At 44.6% G+C, this 20,437-nt stretch overlaps 1 protein-coding gene across 3 annotated transcripts in view; it reads left to right on the top strand.

Moving 5' to 3' along the window:
• The first annotated feature begins 11,988 nt into the window (after positions 1 to 11,988).
• The window catches only part of DAG1 (dystroglycan 1), a 70,841-nt gene continuing 62,392 nt past the window's right edge, over positions 11,989 to 20,437 (top strand). For 2 of the 3 annotated variants that reach the window (XM_035105914.3, XM_035105911.3), the window contains exon 1: positions 11,989 to 12,103. The gene's annotated coding sequence lies outside the window, so the exon portion shown is untranslated. Of the gene's footprint in view, positions 12,559 to 20,437 lie in introns of all 3 variants that reach the window. The other variant, XM_035105913.3, reaches the window with a different exon arrangement.

The raw sequence follows: 20,437 nt of genomic DNA on the forward strand, positions 1-20,437 counted from the left end.
ATTACGTAGCATTCATGTAGTGCTATCCCTGGGTGTTCAGATACATTACTGTATCTCTATAGTTCTTACAACAACCTTCTGAGGAGTCCTAGTATCATTTTCTAAGGAGCTGCAGATGAGTGGCTGAGGTTGGGAAACAGGTGTTTTGCATAACACTTTTAAAAGTGTTTGTGGAGGGATTTGACAAAAGGACTTTCCATGTATATGTTTTGATCAGATGCTCCAGCGATAGCAATTAGACTGACTAAGCTAAACCTTTGGGTTATAGAGCATAGTAGCATCGTGACAGCACAGGAAATCCTGTGATGCGACAGTGGTTCAACTAGCAATGGCATCAATGGAAAATAAAGTGATAATTGTCTTGATATATGGTTAAGAGATCATAGTGTGCATTGGCTGACCAGTAAAGTCACACATCCCAGAGATAATGGACACTATCCTAAATGAACAAAGTAGAAAAAGAAATAAGCTGACCACAGGAAGTCTTGCTAGGACTATGCCTCCAGTGCCAGGAACTTGACAAGCACCTGCTGTTCTGATGCATGCTTGTAAAAATTCACTTTGCTTTGAGCACATGGCTTGTGGTTGGTTTGGGTTTTGAGTAAATCAAATGGGTTCATGTATTTTTAGTGGCACTGTGCATGAAAAAATTACATGCAGTGCTTTTTTCTAAAAGAAATGTTTAGGGGTACTCTCATTTTGACTTGAGAAAATCACCATTTTATAAGCCGCCATCGGGGGTAGCAACAGAACTGATGATTCACTGTGTTAGAGAAGAAACTTAATTTTTTAATTTTCACAAAGTGTTTAGGTGTATGTGTACTCCTACATCCCCCAATAAAAAAGCACTGTTAATATGTATTTGCTTAATACGCACAGTTGAATTGGACTTATGTTTTTGTCGTTGATAACTTCATGTATGTTCAAAACATGGAGGTGTGGTTTATAACTTTACATGTGAATGATATGTAGTTCAGAACATGCAATTGAATATGTATTATTGCGGTGTGTGCTTCTGGAAGCTTTCATATGTGAAGGTGTGCTCTTTGTAAGTGTGTGCATTTGTCGCCTGGTGCATCACTGTAAGCCTCGCTATCTGTGCGGTGTGTCAGTGGCCCTGGGGGCCAAAGTGATGTGCAGTGTCCTCAATTTCATGGTGGGTTACTGCCAGGAAAGCTAGGAGAAGTCATATAGTGGAAAAGGAGAACTTTCCTTCAGTATGAGCTCTCCCTTCACTGTCGCCTTTCAGAAACACTGAGAAGCAGTTGGGACGCTTCATAAAACATAAAACAGGAAGGGGCACTCTGTTCTGAGGTTTCCACAGTGATTGGTCATCATTAGGTGGTGGACTCTCCACTGGAGGTTTTTAAGCAGAGGTTGGATGGCCGTCTGCCATGGATGCTTTAGTTGACATTCCTGCTTTGCAGGGGGTTGGACTAGATGGCTCTCAGGGTCCCTTCCAACTCTACAAGCTAATGATTCTAGAGTGTTCCCATCTGCCCACTGGTTGTTCTGAATGGCAGCAGAGGAGAAGAAAATATTTGCTCTTCAGATCAATTAAAGGTAGAGGGTGCAGAGTTTGTTGACAACCTAGAAAGAAATCAACAGGAAGAGAAAGTCAGAGAGGGAGAGCTGTGGTTAAAGAGGCATGATCACCTGACAAAGTGAAAAGGCCCCACTGATGTTTACACGTGGCTTTGCTTTTGTAATTATTTTCACTGCCACGGTTGCACCACTCCACAGACAAATGTGGAATGGGTCAGGGGTGTGGGTGTGGGAGAGAGAGAGAGAGAGAGAGGTGAGATGGGCTGGGTATAAATAATAAATTATTATTATTAATAATAGCAATTTGGAAGTCTGGTGTGTGTTCCTATGACCATTTCAAAGCAATCCATGCATTCAAATGGCCGTTATCAGTCATTTGAAGGTACCAGTATGTTGTTGTTTTTTTTAAAAAAAATTCTTTCAATGTAGGCATATGGGAGAAGTGGGGGTTCTTTGTTCTGTTTCTACCGTATATATCTTTTCTGAATATAGCAACTCTGGCTTATGCTGCCTGCTCTCTGCCCACACACTACTCTCCATGACCGCATGACAGAGGAGTCCAACGGTCAAGGCTGATTTTAACCATTTACAGCCAAAAGTCACTGGCTGCATCAGCACACAACTCCTGGGTTAAAAACACCTTAAATTGGTAAAGAGCATTTGGACTATTAAGAGGCCTCTCTCCCTTAGCTTCTCAGCCAGTCATTGACAGTGACTTATGCTGTGTGAGGAGTTTCTTGGGTTTTTCTTGGGACAAGGATTTAATTGGCACTTGTAACAGAAAATCATGGCAGTTGAGGAGAAGCTGTGGCAACTGCAGGTTCAATAAAGAATTCTACACTGTCTTTCCTTGTGATTTTTCACACCTTCAGCTGTGTGATATAATATTCACTGTCAGCAAAGTAGGAGGTTACCAGGAGTACATGGAAGACTTCCTGAAAGAGCCTCCATATATCACTTTTCCAACAATTTGTGCTAACATACACTTTAAATTCACATTTCCAACCAGATTCCTACCATACTTTAATTAAAAACTACACAAGGTACAGCAGCAGTTATAGTTTCTGTAGTTGCTGACAAGTAAACAGCACAACTATGGAACTACAAGTAAAATTGGAAAGACAGAAAGATTCTTGCTATCTAGAGAACACACTAGTTAACTCTCTTCCTTCACTCAGAAGTAGTGACTTGGGAGAGAATGGGTTGGTTGTAGTTAGAGGAGCAAACCTTAATTTATGGACAGGTCAGCTCTAGTAGGCGGAGCCTTGGAATAGGTGCAGAATAAGCATGCACAGAGTGAACTTCCTCCATCAAACAACTGCAGCCTGCCACAGGATTAAAGAGCAAGGATTTCAGGGCAGATGGCACCTCATTTTTTTTAGAGCACTGGGAATAAATTATATACGGTAAGTTAATTGGCTTGTTAATACCAGTATATATTTGCTATCTATGACTGTTTCTTGTGAATGATTCCCTGCCCTACTATAGGTGTTTGTTCACTCAGTATTGCTGAGATGATTGGCAATAACTTAATCTGCTACTGTAAATGTGTGCCTATGTAAACATACGTTTAAATTCTATATCTCTAACTGTAATTTTTGCATCCCATTGCTATTCAACTCTCACCTTGCCATTTTCTCCTTACTTACATGCCAAATAAGATTTCACTTCAGGCATCTGATGAAGTAGACTTGAATCCACAAAGGGTTTATGCCATAATATACTTGTTAATCTTTAAAGTGCCAAAATACTCCCCCGCCCCCAGTCTGTTTGATACCACTTTTGGGCTGGAACTAAAATGACCTAAAGCAAGTGAAAGGAACCTCCACCCACCCACCCCATTCCTCACAGTTCAGAGGCAAGGCAACCCTTCTATTCCGATCCCATCTCTTGCTTCCCTCCCCCAGCAACCAGGGGGAATTCCCTCAACAACAAACAACACTTTCCGGCCTCTCCTTTCACTCAGATCTAACACTCCCTCTTGCTGGATGCTGTTCCCGCCTTGAGTTTTCCACCCATCCACTTTCTGTGCATTCCTTCAGTCTCTTGAGATGGGGGTGTGAAACAGTCCTCAGTGGCCCCCAATCTCCCACACATAGTAAGGACTGCAATCTCCACATCCATACTACGGTAGGTCTGCTGTGCTAAGACAGGATTGTTGTGTCCTCCAAAGTGACCACAGATTGCTCAAGAAAGGAAGGAGAGAGGCAAGAGTCGAGCTCAGCAACACTTGAGCCTCCATCTTTCACAGAAACTTGAACTTTATCACTTTGTGATAAAACTTTGGGGCCTGCCTAATAAAGGAAGTTTCTAACAAAGGCACAAGGGAGAGGGTGAAAACTGAACTCTATACCAGGGGTTACTAGTCTTTTTGGTCAGCAGGTGCATTTGGGATTTTAAGGAATTGCCACTGATGCCAAACAAGAAATGGCTTCTGTTGGGATATGGCACAGGCTGAGCCAATGCAAACAGGAACTGGGCAGAAAGAATACAGCCCCGTACACACTGGATTTTTGAGGGGCAGCATAGGAGGTACTGGAAAGTACACTGGCACTCACAGGTGCTGCATTAGTGATCCATCACCGGTGTAGACTGATAAGCAATAGTTGGAGGAATAGACCAGTGATGTCATAATCATATTGGCCAAATCAGAGGGCATTTTCATTCTCTCTCTGGGATTGCTGCTGTAAAGTACTTTGATGGAAACTATTGCAGATTTTTTTTAAAAAAATCTCTGTGGTATTGACTGAATAACTTTTGAGACTTTGAAATCAAATTTAGAGGGGGGATTCATCTCATTCCTGTGGCTACATAATTCTGATTCTGCTTTTCAGTGGCAAATTCAGTTTTCTAGAATTCATATCTCTGGGCAGATACATGTGTAATTGTTTAGTCCAACCATAAGATTGGGCTGAAAGTGGAATTCAGTTAAAAGATGATTTCTATTTTGTTTTCCAGCTTTCATTTGCCATTTGTAAATAAAGAGACATTTGATCAAAGTGAAATTGAGATTCTTGACTGCTTTGCCTCCAGGGTTGAGTAAACCTGAAAAGTTGTGTGACAGTTTGTCACCCAGTGGTGTCCCAACTTTTTTCAAAGAGGGCCAGATTTCATAGAATCATAGAGTTGGAAGAGACCACAAGGGCCATCCAGTCCAACCCCCTGCCAAGCAGGAAACTTGATCTTGATTTGATGAAGTGAAGGGCCGTGAGGGCTGACCAAAGGGCCAACCAAAGTTCTTGACCTTTTCTTAGGACTGAAGTTGTTGACTTTTTAAAAAGGATTTTACCCCAAAGTTGTTGAGCTTTTTTTAGGATTAGGGGCCTGATTAAACTGACCGGCGGGCTGGATTAAGCCCCCCAAACGGACTTTGGACATGCCTGTATCTAGGCCCATTAAAAGTCTGGTTTTCCCAACTTCTTTAGTGTGAGGATAAGAGTGAGACTGCAAGTCAAGCTGAGGAGGCCTTTTAAGCAAATATGCAGAGCCTTGACTCTCCATGCTTCCATGGGCAGTTAAATAACCCCTCCCTTACTTAGTGACTCAGGGCAAAAGCACCCAAGTCCTTTCCCTTCAAAGTGCAGCTGTAATGGCCAGAGCATAGTTGGAGCTTAGTACTGAGGGTGCAGCCCTCTCATTCATAATGCCCATCCCCCCTGCTCAAAGCATAGTTCCTTCTCATCCACCCCTGCTGGCAGTCCTGTATGCTGCTGCCCCTACGGTTTGGCACGTCTCTCACACAAGGAAACAGAGCTGTAAGATGAGCTAAGTCCAATTCCAGGGACTGGGATTTTGGTGCCACTGAGTCAGTCGAGAGGCGTGCAGTAGACCTGTAGAGAGAAGAGAGCAGCTAAAAATACCCTAGAGCCAACAACACACAAGGAGACGTGCAGAAAACACAGCAAGACAAGGGCAGGGAAAGACGCTGTCATTCGGTCTTGCCGCTGCTCCGCTCAACTTCAGCTGTTTCCACCAGAAACCAATCCTGGTTTGTTGCTGCAATACAGCGACCTACTATTTTGCCTCTCTGCCAAAGCCAAATGCATATAATCCCCTGCCTCACAACCACAATTACAGTCTGGCTTTCTGACCATGGCGTAGCCATTCTGCCCAGTGCATGTACCTAGGTGGTAAGCCAGGGCTAGCTCTAACATTAGGGAGAGAGAGGAATCTGCCTTAGGCAGCTCATTTTGGGGTGTTAGGAAAAGGCAGAAAGTATTTTTTAATTTTGCTATTTAGTGATTACTGCCAGGGCCGTCTTAAGCATATCCGGCGCTGTGGTGCAAAGATCCTTCTGGTGCCTCCCCCCCCCCCGGTTTCCCAGAGTTGTTGACCTTTTCCCAAGCCTCTGCGGGTATCGCTCTCCTCCTGCGGAGGCTTGGGAAGGAAGCTGCACGCCTGCCAGCCATATAGTTGGTGGGGTGCAGCTTCCACCCTAAGTCTCTGCAGGGATTGGTTTCCTCCCACAGAGGCTTGGGAGGCAAACTGCATGCCCACAAGCCTTATGGTTGGTGGGGCACAGCTGGCGAGTGTGCAGGGAAAGGGGAGGCTGCCGGCAAAGCCGCGCAGTTCCCCACTCGCTGGGGTGCCCCTGAGAGGCCGGCACCCTGGCGCAACGCACCACTAAGCCCTATGGGAAAGACGGCTCTGATTACTGCTAAGTAGACAAGTGGATTTTGTCAGATTTTCTGTCTCGGCTGCCAAAATATCTTGACTAGCCCTGGGTACTGTATGCACCTTGTTGGTGTTGCTATGTGCTTCTGAACCTCAAGAAGCAAAACGTCCTGGGTCTGCCCTGCCATCAATACCAGACACAGACATATGCCTTATAGATTACACTTTGCCCTTTTCAATCATTGCTGCCTGATACCCACCAGCTCAATGTATGCTTTGCTGCCAAGCCACCTGTTACAATGTTATGGTATCTCACAATATTAAGTTTTTATTTGTTTTAAAAAGATTTTTAAAAGAGGACAATATGCAAAATCTAATTTATGGACAGTGTTCTCGAAGCTACCAACATGAGCCTGACCAAACTGCGGGAGGCAGTGGAAGACAGCAGTGCCTGGCGTGCTCTGGTCCATGGGGTCACGAAAAGTTGGACACTAAATGACTAAACAACAACAACAATTTATAGATTTAGGGGCACATTTAGGAGTAATTGCTGTACTGTATCTAAATAAAAATACATCTCATTCATCATTGTGAGGAACACAGACCGTGACCAAGTGACCTGTTTGCTTGTTCAGTCTACCATAAGGTTACCAGATTTTTTTCAATGAATCCAGGGACACTTTTCAACTTCAATTGATTTTGTATGGGGACTGATTTGTAAATCTGGGGGCTGCCCCCAGGAAACAGGGACATCTGGTAACCTCAGCCTACCACCCAGGTGCTAAGTGTTGCTGGGTAACTTCAAGCCCCCTCCTGCTCATTTTGCCTGCTTAGGGTTCTGTATATCTTTAAACTGGATATGGACTGGTAGCACTTCAATTAGAAGACACTTTCAAATAGAAATCTATTTTCTATGAAGCAGGGCATGTGACTACCCTAATGTTTGGAGCTCTGAGACATAGGCCATCTTTTAAAGGAGGAAAAATTTGGTGGTGGAGGAGGAAATCAAAAATTGCCTGTGCCAGCCAGATGTAGACAGTCAGGCATCATGAGTCAATCCTTGGTTTCTGGAAATTGGGTACCAGATTTTACCACCCTGATAACTGCAGAGCCTTTAACCAAAACTTACTGACTGTTCTGCTGTGTCAGGAAAAACCAAGCAGCCTATAAGCTTCAATAGCACACCACTCTTCCTTGTACTTTTCAGTCTGAGTAGTTTGATGTGAGACCTTGATCTGGGACATTATACCGAGTATACCAGACTTCTCTCACCTACCTCCCTTGATCCCTCAGTGTCTGTTCCACAGCCCCTTGCTCTCCCTCTGTATTGCAAACCTGGCTTGGACCACTTCTTTGCCCCCCCCCCAAATATATTTATTAAATTTTATAACAACAGCAAACAAAGAAAAACAAAACACTACATATAAAAATATAAACATACAAAAAATAGAAAACTACAAAACCACAGAAAATACAAAAAAATTAACTATATAATTCTTAATCTAAATCTAATACTGTTGACTTCCTCATTCCTCCTCTCACTGCGTTACATTGTAAATCTTCTTTAGTAATTTCTACTTCTTAACCCTTATCTTATTTTTCATTAAAACCAACTTAATTCTATACCTTTTATATCCTTATATTAAAACTTAACACATATTCCACATACTTTTATACACTTATAACTACATCTAACTATTAATTCCTCTACATGTTAATATCTACAACCTCTCTGTACCTCCTTCACTCAATGGAGTCTATCCTGTTATACGCTTATTCTTTAAATAAACTTTTAATTTCTTCCAATCCTCTTCCACCGCTTCTTTACTCCGATCCTGAAGTCTCCCGGTTAACTCTGCCAGTTCCATATATTCTATCATCTTCTTCTGCCATTCATCCACCGTTGGTAATTCCTCATTCTTCCAATTATTAGCTATTAGTATTCTTGCTGCTGCTGTGGCATACAGAAAGAAGGTAACATCCTTCCTAGGTAATTCATCTCCAATTATCCCAAGTAAAATGGCTTCTGGTTTCTTATGGACCACTTCTTTGACTCCTGTTCTGAATTCCCAGTCTCAGACTTTGGATCATCCAATACTCTAGTCTAGAGCCTATGTTCACATAGATATGCTCCCAGTCAATATGGAAGGTTCTAGGCCAACACCTGACCCTGAAGAAATCAAGGCTGCTTCAGCTCTTGAGTACTTGTGGTTCCTGACAAACTTACTGCTCCCACCCCCCTTTTCCGTTCTACTCAGCTGGGTGCAGCCTGGGAAAGCAGGGAGTGTTTGCTCAGCTGCTGGCTGAGGAGGAGCGATGGTCTCTGTGGGGAAATAATACAGCACTGTAGAAACAGGTGGCTGTGAGACACTGTCCCTACTCCATGTGCGACAGCACTAAAGGTCTTAACCCATTGTGAGGGATGCCGACTTTTTTCCTGGGAGCACTTTGCCATTTACACCAGCATTACTGGAACTATCTGGGCCCACTGCAGGTGAAGGCAGCTTTGTTCATCACTGCTTCATTACTTTGGGAAAAGGTACATTTCTGTGGGTTGTATCCAAATTCTACTCAGAGATGTCCCATTGAAATTAATGGATGTGACTACCTTAGGTCCATTACTTCTAATAGGTCTACTCTCAGTATAACCTAGTTGGTTACAACCCTGATTTCTTACTCAACTGCTCAAAGGCAGATGAACCGTGCCACTTTACCCATCCTCCTGCATCTCCACTTATCCTTCTAGAGCAGGCATCCCCAAACTTCGGCTCTCCAGATGTTTTGGACTACAATTCCCATCTTCCCCGACCACTGTTCCTGTTAGCTAGGGATCATGGGAGTTGTAGGCCAAAACATCTGGAGGGTCGCAGTTTGGGGATGCCTGTTCTAGAGCAAGGTTATTGTTATTGTGCTGGCAACAATGGATACTACAGGCAGCACCATCCCCTTTTCTGTTGGTGTGAGAAACGGTACTACAGATAGCTTAGCCAGCTAGTTCCCCCAGTTATAGACATCCAGGCAGTGGCGAACCTTGCTGCTTGGCTCCCCGGGGCGGCAAAGGCGAAGGTGCCCCCCGCTCGCACACAGCGGCCTGTAACGGGCTGCTGCTCTTGTGCGGCAGCCCGTTATGGGCCGCTGTGTGCCAGCAGCAGTGTGTACTGACTGCACATGTGTGGCATCCCGGCGCGTGCGCACTCCATACGCACCGGGATGCTGCACATGCACAGTCAGTACGTGCTGCTGCTGGCGCACGGCAGCCCCATGAGCCACTGCTCGCACACAGTGGCCCATCATGGGCTGCTGCTCGCATGCTAGCTGGCACGGCCCGCATACGGAGGCGAGGGGTGGGGAGGGGCGCCCCGAGTGGCGCCCCCCTAAGTGGAGCCTGGGGTGGCTTGCCCCCACCGCCCCCACCTTGCTACGCTATTGCATCCAGGCAGTATACTCTTAGATCTTGTTCTCAGGAGGAGTGATGGCAGGGAAATCAACTGCTGGGGTCATTTATTTACAGCAATGTCAGTTAGGCTTTCTTACTCCTGCTGCAATGGGATTGGCCTCAAAATGGCAAGTTTAATGCCTGGAAAATCCCAGAGTCAGCACTGAGAAAGGGCAAATCCAAGCATACTGCATTCCTCAGGCCGTGGGCCGGAGGTAGCAAGAGTCGGGCCTGTGCCTGCATGTAAAGTAGAGGACAATGGCAGCATTGACTAGGGGGCATCTCAAGAATGTGCTTGAGATCCTCACGTTGCACCCACATAGATAAACATACTCTGCAGTGCCTATAGACCCCTAGCTCTCTGGCTCCTGGGCATCTTGACCTTCCACCCACTTCATTTGCTCCAGGGGCTCCTGCCAGCCCCCAGTCCCATTCAGCTCTCCCCACCCCACTTTCCTTGTGAAGGTCATCTCAGCTTCTGCGCTCCAGGATCCTTTAACTTCTTTCCTCACCCATTTGTGGATTATATCGCCCTAGTGGCAACACACTCTGACCAACTCTGTGAACTAAGATGTTCATGGATGTGCAGGGAAGCGAAACTGGTGTGCCAGTCAAAGTATCACGTCATGTATAGAATTGTCATGTTGTTGCAAACTGGGAGGGGTAGCCCAACTGGGAGGGGTAGCCAATGCTGCTGAAGACAGAGTCAAGATTCAAGATGACCTTAACAGATTGGAGAACTGGGCTAAAACTAACAAAATTAATTTAATAGGGACAAATATAAGGTTATAGACTTAGGCAGGAAGAACCAGCCACACAAATGTAAGGTGGAAGACACCTGACTTAACAGGAGTAAATGTGAAAAGGGTCTAAGGGTCTTAGACCACAAGTTTAACACGAGTAAACAGTGTGATGCAGCAGCAAAAAAAAGCTCATGCTACTCTAGGCTAAATCAACAAAAACATAGCGTCTGGATCAAGGGATGTTCATAGTTCTGCTCTATTTTGCCTTGGTCTGACCACACCTGGCGTACTGTGTCCACTTCTGGGCACCACAATTTAAGAAGGATATTGACAAGCTGAAATACCGGTATGTGCAGAGAAGGGCAACCAAGAAGGTCAAGGGCCTGGAAACCAAGCCTAATGAGGGAGTTGGGTATGCCTGGTAAAGAGGAGACTGGGAGGGGATATGATAGCAATCTTCCAATATCTATCTGAACCTTCATAATAGGTTGCATTATCTAAATCAGTGGTGCCTTGAATGATAGTCAGGGTGCTACGGGCAACACTGGCTTCTGTCCCTCTTTCCTTCCCTACCTGCCCTCTGACGTCTCTGCCTCCCAAAGGCTTGCACAACTGTTAGTTACAGCAGCCCTTGCTACAAGCTCACCAGGCAAATGGTGCCTCTGCTGCTGGCCAGGGAGTGCTTCCCAGGCCCCTGTGGGGCAATGTGAGGAGGCAGCTCTATTTGGGGCAGGTGGCCACAGCTCAGAGACCGGGGCGGCAGCTGCAGCTGCCCAGAGGACTCCCAAGGAGAGGGGAGAAGAGAGGAGGCTGAGGGAACCCACAAGGGAGGGTTCGAAAAGGGGTGAGGGGCTGCCAGTTCTGCAGGCAAGGGGTGACGTAATTGGGCTCCTGAGCCCCACAGGGGTGCCACAGAAAGAACTTAGTTGGTCAAGGGAGCCGTGGACCCAAAAGGTTGACAACCTCTGATCTAAATCAATGCTTAGGTCACAGTATTTCAGCACTCTTAATATATAGACAGCATTCATATTTTATGGATTGCTTTTCTTCTACATTTGGTCTGAACTTGTATTTTACTAAAGTGCTTCGGTTGCTGATGACCGGATTTCTGAGAGCGCGCAGAGCGCATTCCTCTCGCGAATAATCACAGCTGGCAACCTCCGATCTAGAGCTAAGAGTCATGCATTCTAAACAGGTAAGACTTCAGTATCGCTTATTTTACAAAACAAGTGATAGATGGCGGGTTTCGAATTTTAGGGATGGAGAACCACGCTCTTCACTCTTTCTCAGTCTTTGTCCCCGAGAAGAAAGGAGAAGCGGTGGGCGGAGTTTGCAGGTGGGGCAAGGCCTGCGCTTTCCCCCTCCCACAAGAATTTTTAGGACAGGCCAATCGGGAAACGAAGAACCGGAATTCTATTCCCTCTGCCCAATAATAAGTCTGGCGGTGGGCGTGGCCTCGGTCCCTTGATGGGGGGCGTGATATATAGAACCCTGAGGGTGTGGCCAGGGGAGCGTGCGCCCGTTTCTGTACGCTGAGGAGGGGCGTGGTTTCCTTCGGCGAGAGGGCGTGTCCTGCGGTTGGGGGGAGGCAGGGCTCGCGCGAGGCGGAGCCCGGCGGGTTGGGTCGGGGCTGTCGCGAGCCAAACGGGCAGAGTCTGCCGAGCTGCGCTGCGCTGCGGCTCGGCCCGGGGAAAGGGTTCGTTGATTGGTTGCGGCGCGCTCGTGCCGGCGGTTGCTAGGCTCCTGTGCGCCGCCCCTCCCCCAGGTACGTGTCGCGGCGCCGTCGCGCTTGCTCGGTCGCCTCCTCTGTCGGTCACTGTGCCGGCGGCGAGTCCCGGGAGGGAGCGGCCTCCTCACTGGGGCTTCTCAGGGGCTGGCGGGCGGGGGACGAGCGGGAGCGCGCCGCGGTAGGTGAGCCCTGGCACCAGGGAAGCTCCGTGGGGGCGGCAGCGGCAGGCAGCACCGGCGCGGGGCCCTTGCAGGCCCGGGATTCGGGGAGCCCCCGAGGCCTCTCCAAGGAGCTCTGGCTAGAGCTGGATCTCCTGGCGGATTTCAAACTCTCACCTCTCCTCCACTGATCCCTCCTCGCTCGTGCTCGCTCTCCCTGCGCCCCGAATCTCCTCCTCCACTCTCGGTCTTCCTCTTCCCTACGACCATCGCGTGGAGCATCTCACCTTGGGCCTGGGCCACGGTCTTCCCTTCCTGGAGGGGCGTCTGATGGTAAGGCAGGTGGGGGGGGGTAGATCGGGCCCCCACCAGAATGCAGGTGGACGTGCGATACTGGCTGAGCAGGTGCAATTGGCGGTGGGAGCACTGCTCTCTCTCCTCTCCTCGTGTGTGTGTGTGTGTGTGTGTGTGTGTTTAGCATTGAGGTGCGCCGCAGGCAGGGTCGGCGATACTGGGTTGCGATTGAAGGGTCTCTGGATTCTAGGCGGTAGGAAATAGTGGCCTTGGGGTACCATGATGTTTTGTTGAGACTGGGAAACTGGGCCATCTTTAACGTACAGTATAGGGAAATCTTTGAGGTCCTGGTAGAAGATTGCTGCCGTGCCTTTGCCATTTTGGGAGTGTTGCAGGCCCCCTTTCATTAAAAAAACTCTGCAGTTGCCTGCCATGTTGAGGAATGAGTTCTCTGTTAGTTAGTGTTGCACGAGCACGCTGCTGTAAGGCCTAGGCTAAGTGTTCTTTTTCAGGAGCTCCCTTTTTATATTACCGTCATGCTGAATCTCTAATGGTTCAACCTTATATCTGCAATCTAATTTAGCAATGTTAATTTCTAAGGCCCTAAATCGGCACCCACAGTTCCCTGATTGAGAAGAAAGTGGTAGCTGATAGAATTACTTGAGGCTAACTATAGTAGTAATAGCCATGCCACTCAGTGCTTCAGATCTGTGTTCCACATACAATCTCTGTAATCCTTGTAAGGTTGCTACCAAATTCTGTGCTGTTATTGTGGTCTGGACTATTTGGCCAATTTCTACAGCTGGAAGTGCTAGAAACTTTATAACTGCTAAGTAGGAGCCATTGCTTCTCTGTAGTAACATGTTTATATGCTGGGACTGCTTTAGTGTCTGTATCCTGGAGAGCCAGGCCTGCAGGAATCATTGACAATGAACATGTTAAGTGCAAGTTTGTTTTTTAAAAAATAAATTCATTCACCAGAGGTACTATTGATTTGTAAAGCGATGCCTTGGAACCATTATTCTTGTTGTAGGTAATGCGGTCATGATACCAGTAATTGCTGGCTGTTCCACCACATGCAGAATGAGCACTGCATTCCAAAAGCTTAATCCAGTACAGGAATCTAGTCTAGTACAACTTATAAAAAAGCTCAGTATATTTAGAAGCAACATGTAAGGGCGTGTTAAAACAGCAGCTTTCCTGGTCTGGTGTTGTAGTGCACAATTGGAAATACAATAGTGAGGCTAGAAAAGGCAATATAGTATACAGTACCTTTTCCTTGCACCACTCTGATTTCCCAGTACTTTTTGCTGGCTGTATCCATGGTTAGGGGACCAGTGTGCACTGAAGTACCCTCTGTGTAATCACTGCAGGGATTGGATGTGCTGAATTGTATATTTGATCCTCTAAATAGGGCACACCCACTTGATGTTAAGGTGTTTAATGGATTGGAGTCCAGGGGAAACAACTGATTTAAATTACACTGAAAACACTTTAGAAAACTAAGTAAGCTACTATACATGTAGCTCTTTTAAAATGCTTGTTCAGGTAGCTTGATCAACTATTCTAAAGCAAATTCACTGAAGGTGAGGTAGGGAGGTTCCTTAGAAGAGATAGCTGTGCCATTCTTCTAGCAAAATTTTTTGTTGGTAGTATGCATATTTGCTAGCAAAATAATTTCTGTCCTGTATGACTTGAGAAAGTAGTATGACCAAAGGTATAAATACCCTAACAAAACTTCAGATTTTTTTGAGAACATGGAAATAGCTCCATCTTTAACATGCTTTGTGTTTTTACATGTGATGCATTAGATCTATAAAACTAGGTATTAGCCCTTTGAGAGAGAGAGAGAGCAGCATGACTTTCTGCTGTTGTGCTCTCTCCTACTAATATTTCGCAGTGGAAAGTTACATTGTAAACAACTTCCATATCAATTTATATGTCACTTGCTGATTATCAGATAGATAAAGTCCTGTACCATGTTTCTAAGCTATTCGGGTCCTTGAATACATTTTTGGAAACTAAGTATTTGATACAAGAACAGATATGGATGTTTGACACTCTCTGGACCAACTAGAAATTTATTATTAGCTGGCAAACTGAAGATATGCTAGTACATGTGATGTTTCCTGAAGGGAGCCTTTAAAGTGAAGTATATATTCAGTGCTATTAAACAATAGTAAGAAGCAGTTCTATAAAAGCTCAATTCTAAATGACAACTTCCACAGGGGAAAGCCTCAGCAGTCTGTTGCAGTAAAACTGATAGAGTGTTGTGGCACCTTAAAGAGTAATGGATTTCTTAGGACATAAGCTTTCATGGATGTTAATCTTTTTGCAATCAGAGTGGGTGTCTTCTAGATTGTCACTGCTGGCTGAAAAGTAATGACTTTCCTACCCTTGTGTCCGACAGACTAGAGGCTGATAAGCATTTAGGGGAAGTTTAATATGTGGAAGTGGGTGGGTTCCCCTCTTTTGAAGAAAAGTGGCCCCTGTAGTATCAAACCGGGCGGGGGGGGGGAGAACCTTTTGACTAAAATGCCCATTATCTACACACCACTTTATGCTAATTTGCTAATTGTTAAACTGTGTTGAGGTACAGTAAGGTAAAGGGACCCCTGACCATTAGGTCCAGTTGCGGACGACTCTGGGGTTGTGCCGCTCATCTTGCTTTACTGGCCGAGAGAGCTGGTACAGCTTCCGGGTCATGTGACCAGCATGACTAAGCCGCTTCTAGCGAACCAGAGCAGCATATAGAAATGCTGTTTACCTACCTGCCGGAGCGGTACCTGTTTATCTACTTGCACTGCCGTGCTTTCGAACTGCTAGGACCAGGGACCAAACAACGGGTGCTCACCCCGTTGCGGGGATTCGAACCGCTGACCTTCCAGTCTGCAAGCCCTAGGCTCTGTGGTTTAGACCACAGCGCCACCTGTGTCTTGTTGAGGTGCAGTACTGTGCTGCAAACATGCAGTGATAAATTAATTACTTTGGACTCCCAGGATCCTTTATTTATCTACCAACAGTAAAGGCTTTTTGTTGCAACTCTGCACAATCTTCTGTTCTGAGTGTATGTCTTGCAGTTGGTTTCCACTGGAGGTGGGCAGCTCTTTGCTGTTTCTGCATTAGTATTCAGTAGAGAATTCAGTTACTCCCCAGTTCAGAGATGCAGCTGAATTACCTGCCGTGAGAGGAGGTGCTTGTTGCATCCACTCAGGATGCACAGCCTCTAAATATTGATTCGGACAGAAGCAAAGTAGGGTAATAATTATATGTTCGCAAACCTTTTCAGGCATAAGATATCTCAAATTCTAATTCTGAAAAATGCATCCTTCCCTACCCATCTTGAAGTTTGTGCTACTTTGCTACTGTGCTACTTTAGACTGATGGCAATCAGCATAGCTCCTGTGCCTACTGCACATGAGTTTTTTTTTTAGTTTGCATGCCTATTTCCTGCAAAACATTGAATGGAAACAACTGAAGTGTGTTGAGAACATGGTTCTGAAACTTTAGATCATTTTGGAGTAATGGAATTTGAAAAAGGACAGCACTTATAGGTGACTTTCCTGGCTGTTATTTATGCTGGGATGTTAGCTTTGGAGCCATTCACATACACCTAGATGTTTCCATTTGATCTGTTTTCCAGTTTTCTTACATGTGCTTCCTGCAGTTGTCCTTTTGTCTAAACAGTGTGCTGGAACCTCTGGCACCAGTGTGGAGAACCAGGAATGCATTCTTGATGCTAAATATTCTGGCTTTGTTTCAGTAAACGTGGGAGAGAAGCCTTAGCTTCCACAAGTCGTCTCCTTATTAAATGCAAATTGATTGACACATATTTGAGTTCAGTAGTTTAAACCTCAATACATGTGAGGTCCTACTTTTTTTTACTTTTCCCATGACCTCCTAGAAGTCATGTGAAGAGGGGAGGTTCTGGTATGTTTTGAGTATCATTGTTAGTTCTCTGCAAGCACCCATTATAATTACGGGGATTACTAAATGCAGTTCAGTATTTTACTCTCTGACAAACTGTTGAGCATAAGACTTTATCCCAAGTTGGGGCTTTTATTTTCCAAAGTAATGTGTGAGATAAAAAATATTTGTTTAACTGCTACAATATCAAAATATGGTAGAATTACTGAAATACTTCAGTGTAAAAACAGAATTTTTGAATGTTGAGGATTTTTGTTTTATTGGTACATGGTTGTCCTGGACTGCATAATCCTTATTAATCCTTAAAAAAATAAAAATAAAATGTTGCATCCTTGAGGAGAGTGTTAGAAGAGGTCAAATAGTAGGCAACGGTGTCAAGATTCAAAGTTCCAGGATACACTAACCTACGGTTGTCAACCAGTGTGCTGGGGCACCTTGGGGAGACTTGAGTGTACAAAGGAGCCCTGAATGTTCTTTCATGAACTTGCAGCCTGTATCTTCCTGCATTACTTTGCTCTCTTTCTCCTTGAGGAACATTCAGGGGATTCAGCAGGGGTATAACAGGGTGGGGCAGGGACAGAACTGGAGAATCCCCACTTACACATGTCCTGTAATGGAACCCCAGTGTAAGTGGCTCTCACAGCGGAGCCACAGAAAAAATGTGGTTGGTCAAGGGAGCCACGGACTTGAAGGTTGAAAACCATTGCTAACTAATTAAAAATTAGCAAGTCTCTAGTTGATGGCTTACACCCGACGCCCAATAGTTTTTAAATAACTTGAATATAAAACTAGATCTTCTAAATAGAAGTTGCTATAGAAATCTACCATCTCACCAGAGGATGAGACGGTAACATAGGGTGGGGTCGTTTTGTTAAACTCTGTAATTAACCTCATACCGGCCCCGGGTAAGTTGGTGGAAAGCATTACTAAAGCTTGAATTGTTAAAACATACAGAAGAACAAGCATCAATGAGAACTAATAAATGTGGCTTCTATAAAGGAAAGACTTGCCTCCCATAAACTTTGTGAGTTCTTAAATGTCAACAAGACATTTAACTGCTCCATGTCTTTTTTGGTTGCTCCATGTCTTTTTTGGTTGCTCAAAGCAGTTTACCACCAGTAATTAAAAATACAAATAAGGACAAAATCCAGTTACGTATTAAACTAAATCTACAGGAAGGCCTCTACCAAAAACCAGCCTAAAGAAATAGGTTTTGCTTTCCTCGTGAAAATAAAGCAAAGAGGTAGATGTCCTGACCTATAGCTGCTAGGACACAGTTTGGGAATGGTCTGTGCTTCTGAGTTGTTGCAGTTGTAACTTGCCACAAAGACACTACAAATGATAAAGCCTGTTGACTATAATAATAATAATTTAATAATTTATTATTTGTACCCCGCCCATCTGGTTGGGTTTCCCCAGCCACTCTGGGCGGCTTCCAACAAAGATTAAAAATACATTAAAATGTCACACATTAAAAACTTCCCTGAACAGGGCTTCCTCAGCAGACTAGTAGTGAGTCTGGCTATGCAAGGCTTTAAAGCAGGGGTAGGAAGCCTTCCTTGGCCCAAGGGCTGCATTCCTTTGCGAAGTGATCTTCTGGGCACTGCATACCACTAGTTAGTGGGGACAGAGGCAAAGGTGGCTGGAGCAATAGATGCCACTATTGCCTTTGTACAGTAGAATATATTTTAGCCATGCATAAGCCAGAGATTTCTACACACAGAAACAAACACATACATACATATTCTATATCTCTCCATCCAGGCAAGGAAAAGGCATTACCATAATTTAAGGGATACTGTTCAGCCAGGCAAAGTGCTCAATAAGGATGTAGAATGGTGGGTGAGGTGAGGGGTGTAGCCTCGGGAGAGTCCCAAAAGCCTGATAGGGAGGCCTGTATTTATACAGCCTCCCAGGCCTGACATTCCTAATTCCTGCTTTAAAGGTTAAAACAAGCACCTTGAATTGGACCTGGAAGCCAATTGTTAACTAGTGCAACGGATGCAGAACAGGTTGAATATGGTTGTGCTTTTCAGCATCTGTCAGGGCTGGCTGGTGCAGCAGTGGATAGAGTGACAAGGTGTTATTAATTAGTCAGAATTTTGTGTAAATTATTACTTTTAGCTTTTCATTACAATTTAGTAATGGAATATCATAACAAAAGTATGTGAAACCGGTAATGTTGATTGTAGGTAGTTCTGATCGGATGCACCTAAACAAATCATCAGGGAAGCGTTTTCTATCTCATATATCATTCAATATACTCTGTGATGTTAAAATACTCCCACATTTTTACATAGAAACTCCAACAAACTTCATTTTTGGGCAGGGGATTCCTGCTATTATGGCTTTCAGATGTCACTTAAGGCATTGCTGCTCATGCTACTTAATTTGCAGTCACAAAGGTCAGGACACTATGAGACATTTAGGAGCTAGCAAAAAACTAGATAGCCCTTGTACAGAACTGAAATTCACAAATATTTAGAACAATTAATTGGTTTGTTTGTGTGAAGGATTTTTGCTGCTTTCAGTATAATATATGCATACAGGGTGGAATCAGAGATGTAAAGTTTCTGGAAATTTTAAAGCAATGGCCAAAAAAAAAAAGAAGATGGGGGGAACGGAAGGAAATTTTGGGGAGGATAGCAACATACAGTATCTGTGGAAATCCAGCCATATGGGTGGGGTATAAATAATAAAATGATTATTATTATTATATGCAATACTTGTTTAAAGCACCTTATACAAATCAAAAGTCACTTGTTACTGGACCTGCTCCCTCCTTTTCTTTCATTTAAAAGTGAATGTGGATCTTTAGTTTTGTGCTAAAAGAGGATGGGCCCATATAGGCCAGGCCTCTTGTTGCTTACCAGTATATCCTTTTGTTTGAGTTTTTCTACCTGTTCAGCTCCGTGCATGGAAAAGGAATTACAGTCATACCTCAGTTTAAGTATGCTTCGGTTTGAGTACTTTCAGTTAAAGTACTCAGTGGAGCCGACTAGAACGGATTAATCCACTTTCCATTACTTTCAATGGGAAAGTTCGCTTCAGGTTAAGTACGCTTCAGGTTAAGTACAGACTTCCGGAACCAATTGTGTACTTAAACCGAGGTACCACTGTATGTCTAAGACATGTCCCCTCCTTCTTTCTAGGTTCCTGTATTCTGTCTCTTGGGCATACTAGAGAACATTTGGTAGAAACTCACATACTGTACTTACATACTGAATTGCTTACTCTTAATATTGGTTGTTCCACAGTAGTATCTTAAATATAGGTTAGCATGCCAATTTGGAAAGCTCTGCTAGAATGCCGAAGCTTCTGGAATTCCAATAGATTTCTGGAGAAGTCCTGCAAGGGTTTACTCCATAGAGTTTGATGAAGGGACTATAGCCAGAATATGCAACACTTATTATTCAAAGGGCTTATAATTTTAGTTTTTATTGAGAGATATTCTGTAGCTGGAGCTCCCCTCGGTAGTTCAGAAACTTCTAAAGGTCCAAGTAAACGTTGGCCTAGCTAGTATCCAGGCTAAGCCAAAAGCACTCCCCCCCCAAGATAATTTAAGGTTCTGTGTTTGACTTTTTAAGGCCTGGAACCACTTAGGGGACATCTTCTCCCTTATATGCCTTCCCCATTTCTGTGAATTAAAAATCATCTACCGATGTCCCTGTCAGGGGAAAAGGCAGGGTGTAAATAAATATATAGTGGATGACCATCTGCCATGGATACTTTAGTTGAGATTCCTGCATTGCCAGGGGTTGGACTAGATGACCCTCAGGGTCCCTTCCAGCTCTACAGTTCTATGACTCTGTACGTGCCACTGACACCATTCATTGGTAGCTTTGACTGTGATAGGTATTTGCGCAATTGAACTTCCAAGGGAGATCAGCCAGGTCTATTTTACTGAGGTTTGACGGAATAAAATTTATCTTCTTTGTTATGTATTTGGTTTCTGAACATGAGACTGTTCTGGTTTCTCTAGGCCATTTTA

The sequence above is a fragment of the Zootoca vivipara genome, chromosome 2, assembly GCF_965207765.1.
Source record: "Zootoca vivipara chromosome 2, rZooViv2.hap1.1, whole genome shotgun sequence".
NCBI lineage: Eukaryota > Metazoa > Chordata > Lepidosauria > Squamata > Lacertidae > Zootoca > Zootoca vivipara.